General features: G+C 56.4%; 1 protein-coding gene across 1 annotated transcript in view; it reads right to left on the reverse strand.

Moving 5' to 3' along the window:
* LOC146822569 (NXPE family member 4-like) overlaps window positions 1-4,599 on the reverse strand; it is a 639,061-nt gene extending 634,462 nt beyond the window's left edge. Inside the window, exon 1 of the mRNA XM_085613677.1 lies at window positions 3,364-4,599. The gene's annotated coding sequence lies outside the window, so the exon portion shown is untranslated. The remainder of the gene's footprint in view (window positions 1-3,363) is intronic.
* Window positions 4,600-6,347: the final 1,748 nt, after the last annotated feature.

A 6,347-nucleotide genomic window follows, 5' to 3' on the forward strand; every position in this document is an offset into this window, starting at 1 on the left:
TACCCCCCTCACACCATCCACAGGGGCACACGTGTGTGTTGGAGACACCCCACAGCTGCACCCCTCTTCTCAAAGTATCCACAGTGGCACATGTGACCTGGAGCCAGGGGCAGCTGCACCCCTCATCTCACACCATCCACAGGGGCACACATGTGTGCGGGATACACCCCAAAGCTGCACCCCCCTCTCATACCATCCACAGAGGCACACATGTATCCTTCAGACAGGGGCAGGTGCACCCCCCTGACTCCAGCCATAGAGTCACACATGTGTCCTAGAGACAGGGGCAGGTGCACCCTCTCACACCATCCACAGGGGCACACATGTGTCCTAGAGACAGGGGTAGGTGCACCCCCTCACACCATCCACAGATGTACACGTGTGTCCTACAGACAGGGGCAGGTGCACCCCCCTGGCACCATCCACAGAGGCACATGTGTCCTACAGGCAGGAGCAGGTGTATTCCCCCTCGCACCATCCACAGAAGCACATGTGTCCTAGATACAGGGGCAGGTGCACCCCCTCACACCATCCACAGGGGCACACATGTGTCCTAGAGACAGGTGCAGGTGCACCCCTCCTCACTCCATCCACAGGGGAACATTAGTGTCCTGGAAACAGAGGAAGCTGCATCCCTCCTCTCACACCATCCACAGAGGCACACATGTATCCTTCAGACAGGGGCAGGTGCACCCCCCTCGCACCATCCACAGAGGCACATGTGTCCTACAGGCAGGGGCAGGTGTATTCCCCCTCGCACCATCCACAGAGGCACACGTGTCCTAGAGGAAGGGGCAGATGCACCCGCTCACACCATCCACAGGGGCACACGAGTGTGTTGGAGACACCCCACAGCTGTACCCCTCTTCTCATAGTATCCACAGGGGCACATGTGACCTGGAGACAGGGACAGCTGCACCCCTCATCTCACACCCTCCACAGGGGCTCAAGTGTGTCCTGGAGACACCCCACAGCAGCACCCCTTCTCATAACATCCAAAGGGGCACACGTGTGTCCTGGAGACACACCACAGCTGCACCCCCCTCATGCCATCCGCAGGGGCACATGTGTGTGCTGGAGACACCCTACAGCTGCACCCCTCTTCTCATAGTGTCCACTGGGGCACATGTGTGTGCTGGAGACACCCCACAGCTGCACCCGTCCTCTCACACCATCCACAGGGGCACACGTTTTTGCTGGAGACACCCCACAGCTGCACCCCTCCTCTCATACCATCAACAGAGGCACACATGTGTGCTGGAGACACCCCACAGCAGCACCCCTCCTCATACCATCCTCAGGGCCACAAGTGTGTGCTTGAGACACCCCACAGCTTCATCCCTCTTCTCATAGAATCCACAGGGGTAAACGTGCGTCCTAGAGACACCCCACAGCTGCACACGTCTTCTCATAGTATCCACAGGGGCACTTGTGTGTACTGGAGACACCCCACAGCTGCACCCCTCCTCTCACACCATCCACAGGGGCACATGTGTGTGCTGGGGACACCCCACAGCTGAACCCCTCTTCTCATAGTATCCACAGGGCACACATGTGTGCTGGAGACTCCCCACAGCTGCACCCCTCTTCTCATAGCATCTACAGGGGCACACATGTGTGCTGGAGACACCCCACAGCTGCACCCCCTCCTCATACCATCCACAGGGGCACATGTGTTTACTGGAGACACACCACAGCTGCACCCCTCTTCTCAGAGCATCTACAGGGGCACACGTGTGTGCTGGAGACTCCCCACAGCTGCACCCCTCTTCTCATAGCATCCACAGGGGCACACGTGTCCTGGAGACACCTGTTGGACAGGCCACACGAAGGGCTTGCTCCCTCCCCGCATGACAGGGCCCAAGTCTAACAACACCCCACTGCTGCACCCCTCCTCTCATACCATTCACAGGGCACACGTGTGTGCTGGTGTCAGGGGTCACCTCTTTAGGCTATCACACCAGCTCTGCCCAGGTTTCCTCCCTGCTTGAAACGCCGCTGGAAAGGAGGGCATGAATGTGCTGAGGGGCTGGTAGGGCTGGGTGGTCCAGCACCACGTGCCTCGAAGAGTACCGGTACACAAGGGGAGAACATTAAAAAGTGCCAGATCTTCATACCGGTGGGTATCGGTCCATTTAAAGCTCGGGTCACATGTGACTCTTGCACCACAGACACCTGGTACACTATCACCTCCTGACCCCAGACCTGCCCTCACACTTCAAGGCAGACCGAGTCTGCAACCACAGACCAGGCCTCCCCGCCCGGGCTTACCCCTAAACAAGCACAGCCTGCGTCACTGGACTGGGGCCCCTGCCGGAGAGCAGGCCCTTTATATAAGACCTGGGGCCCCTGTGCTGCCTGTGAGCTCCTCGGGTCAACCCCAGCCATCTGCCTCTCTGCTCCTGATCTCAGCCTTTCTGAACTGTGCCTGCTCCTCATTTCAGCCTTTCCAAGCTGTGCCTTATCCCGATCTCAGCCTGCCTGAGCTGTGCCTGCTCCCGATCTCACCCTGGCTGAGCTGTGCCTGCTCCCGATCCCAGCCTCTCTGAGCTGTGCCTGCTCTTGATCTTAGCCTGTCTGAGCTGTGCCTGCTCCCGATCTCAACCTGCCTGAGCTGTGCCTGCTCCCGATCTCACCCTGGCTGAGCTGTGCCTGCTCCCGATCTCACCCTGGCTGAGCTGTGCCTCCTCCCGATCTCACCCTGGCTGAGCTGTGCCTGCTCCCGATCTCACCCTGGCTGAGCTGTGCCTCCTCCCGATCTCACCCTGGCTGAGCTGTGCCTGCTCCCGATCTCAGCCTCTCTGAGCTGTGCCTGCTCTTGATCTTAGGCTCTCTGAGCTGTGCCTGCTCTTGATCTCAGCCTCTCTGAGCTGTGCCTGCTCCCGATCTCACCCTTGTTGAGCTGTGCCTGCTCCCGATCTCACCCTTGTTGAGCTGTGCCTGCTCCCGATCTCACCCTGGCTGAGCTGTGCCTGCTCCCGATCTCACCCTGGCTGAGCTGTGCCTCCTCCCGATCTCAACCTGCATGAGCCGTGCCTGCTCCCGATCTCAGCCTCTCTGAGCTGTGTCTGCTCTTGATCTTAGTCTCTCTGAGCTGTGCCTGCTCTTGATCTTAGCCTGTCTGATCTATGCCTGCTCCCGATCTCAACCTGCCTGAGCTGTGCCTGCTCCCGATCTCACCCTGGCTGAGCTGTGCCTGCTCCCGATCTCACCCTGGCTGAGCTGTGCCTGCTCCCGATCTCAGCCTCTCTGAGTTGTCTCGGCTTCTGCTCGCAGCCTCGATGCGCACTCTTGCACAGATGTGTTAATAGCGTCGGTTCCACCAGAGAAAACAGTCAACTATTAAAATGAAATACATTTTACCTTATCTGTTAATCAGCTTCTCCCTTAATGCAGCGGGCAGTCGTCAACTCCAAACAGTTCTTGGAGGGGGGCGAGGGGGGCTCTCTGCTCTCTTTTCCACTGGCGCTGCCTGCTCGAATGAGCCTTTGCTCAGGATCACACGTTGCTTCAGAGTCTTGCTGAGGTCACGGTCTGCTTCGGACAGTATTAGGGTCTCAGGGTGTTTCTAAGATGTGGTCTAAGGGTCCTGGGGTCACGCCCGCCTCGAAGAGTCCTTACTTATGGGCGGACACGGCGTAAGGCTGTCGTTGCTGAGGGTCACACAGTGAGCCCTGCAGATCCTCACTTTCTGTCTGTGCAATCCTCGCTCAGGGTCACACGCTGCTTCAGTCCTTCCGGAGGGGAGGGACACTCCCTGCACAGTAATGCCCTCGCTCAGGGTCAACCGCTCATTATCCCGAAGCAATCTCTCTGCTCAGGGTCACACGCTGCTTCAGTCCCTGAGCACTCTCTCTGCTCAGGGTCACACGCTGCTTCAGACCCTGAGCACTCTCTCTGCTCAGGGTCACACGATGCTTCAGTCCCTGAGCACTCTCTCTGCTCAGGGTCACACGCTGCTTCAGTCCCTGAGCACTCTCTCTGCTCAGGGTCACACGCTGCTTCAGTCCCTGAGCACTCTCTCTTCTCAGGGTCACACGCTGCTTCAGTTCCTGAGCACTCTCTCTGCTCAGGGTCACACACTGCTTCAGACCCTGAGCACTCTCTCTGCTCAGGGTCACACGCTGCTTCAGTCCCTGAGCACTCTCTCTGCTCAGGGTCACACGCTGCTTCAGTCCCTGAGCACTCTCTCTGCTCAGGGTCACACGCTGCTTCAGTCCCTGAGCACTCTCTCTGCTCAGGGTCACACGCTGCTTCAGTCCCTGAGCACTCTCTCTGCTCAGGGTCACACGCTGCTTCAGTCCCTGAGCACTCTCTCTGCTCAGGGTCACACGCTGCTTCAGTCCCTGAGCACTCTCTCTTCTCAGGGTCACACGCTGCTTCAGTTCCTGAGCACTCTCTCTGCTCAGGGTCACACACTGCTTCGATCCTTTAATGGGAGGGGGAGGGGCACCCTCTGCTCAGGGTCAAAACCTGTTGCAATCCTTTGGGGGGGCACTGTCTGCTCGGGGTCACACACGGATCCTTGCTGGTGGTCACGCGCTGTCTGAACAGTCCTTGCTCAGGGTCACACACCGCTTCGGACAGTTGCCGCACAGGTTCACCTGCACCACTGGCGCTAGGAAGAGAAGCTTCAACCGAGAGCGGCTCCAACCCCGCCCCCCCGCCCCTCCCAGACAGCGAGCGAGGGCGAGGAGAGGCTGAAAGTGTTACCTGATCCACTTGGAGGAGGCCACGCGGGGAGCCCAGGGTGCAAACCACCCTCAGAGAGAGGAGCACAGGGTGCAAACCATCCTTGGGGAGAGGAGCACAGGGTGCAAACCACCCTCAGAGAGACGATCACAGGGTGGGCCACCCTCAGAGAGAGGATCACAGGGTGCAAACCACCCTCAGAGAGAGGATCAGAGGGTGCAAACCACCCTCAGAGAGAGGAGCACAGGGTGCAAACCATCCTTGGGGAGAGGAGCACAGGGTGCAAACCACCCTCAGAGAGACGATCACAGGGTGGGCCACCCACAGAGAGAGGATCACAGGGTGCAAACCACCCTCAGAGAGAGGATCAGAGGGTGCAAACCACCCTCAGAGAGAGGAGCACAGGGTGGTCTACCCTCAGAGAGAAGATCACAGGGTGCAAACCACCGTCAGAGAAAGGAGCACAGGGTGGTCCACCCTCGGAGAGAGGATCACAGGGTGCAAACCACCCTCAAAGAGACGATCACAGGGTGGGCCACCCTCAGAGAGAGGATCACAGGGTGCAAACCACCCTCAGAGAGAGGATCACAGGGTGCAAACCACCCTCAGAGAGAGGAGCACAGTATGGTCCACCCTCAGAGAGAGGATCACAGGGTGCAAACAACCCTCGGGGAGAGGAGCACAGGGTGCAAACCACCCTCAGAGAGAGTAGCAAAGGGTGAGCCACCCTCAGAGAGAGGATCACAGGATGCAAACCACCCTCAGAGAGAGGATCAAAGGGTGGTTGTTAGAAATGGGATCTCTTGTTGGCTAGGGCTTGCGCCAAAGCCAGGCAGAGACCACCACTCCAAGTCAGGGCTGAGGAGTTACACGCCTTGGTAGCTTGGCACGAGCAATCAGGCTTATCCCAGAGGCAATGTGTAAAGCGTTTGCGCGCGCACAAAGCAACAACATCCTAGGACCACCACAAAGGAAACTCCACACAAGGTTATATATAAAAAAATAGCCTTTGTATTATAATAAACACATTAGATGATAATCACATAACTTACACTGTGCCAACTGACACTGGGCAGAATTTTACAGGGGACTATTTACACAAGACAGGGCCACATGGACTACTGTCAGAATTAGCACAAATCACCAATTGTAAATGTAGAACATATACCAACTGTAACACAAATTATAACTGTAGAGCACAACCAGTAACTACTGGCGCAATAATGACTTCAGCATTATCACAATAGAATCAGGTATAAAACCTATCCTGTATACGTCACAGGGGCATAACACATTATGCAGTTTCTCATAAGTCTAACGCATTAGACCTAACCACCTACGTATACCTACACTAGGGGCGTATATCGCACAGGGAAGTATTATCTCCCTAACATCAACCTAAACAGGTAAAACAAACTCCTATGCAGAAATCATATCTAGAGGTATAAAACACAGGGGGCCTTATGTAGGTGGGCTGGCATTTACCACTTCATAAATACCGAATCATACCGATTCGGTATTTATGAAGTGGTAAATGCTATGTAGGTAATTGGTCGGTAAATATTACCGATTCGGAAAAATTCGGTAATTACCGAATCGGTATTTACCGATTCGGTAATGAGGCATACCTTCCCATTGATGGGAAGGTATGCCAC

The sequence above is a fragment of the Triturus cristatus genome, chromosome 6 (assembly GCF_964204655.1).
Source record: "Triturus cristatus chromosome 6, aTriCri1.1, whole genome shotgun sequence".
Lineage (NCBI taxonomy): Eukaryota > Metazoa > Chordata > Amphibia > Caudata > Salamandridae > Triturus > Triturus cristatus.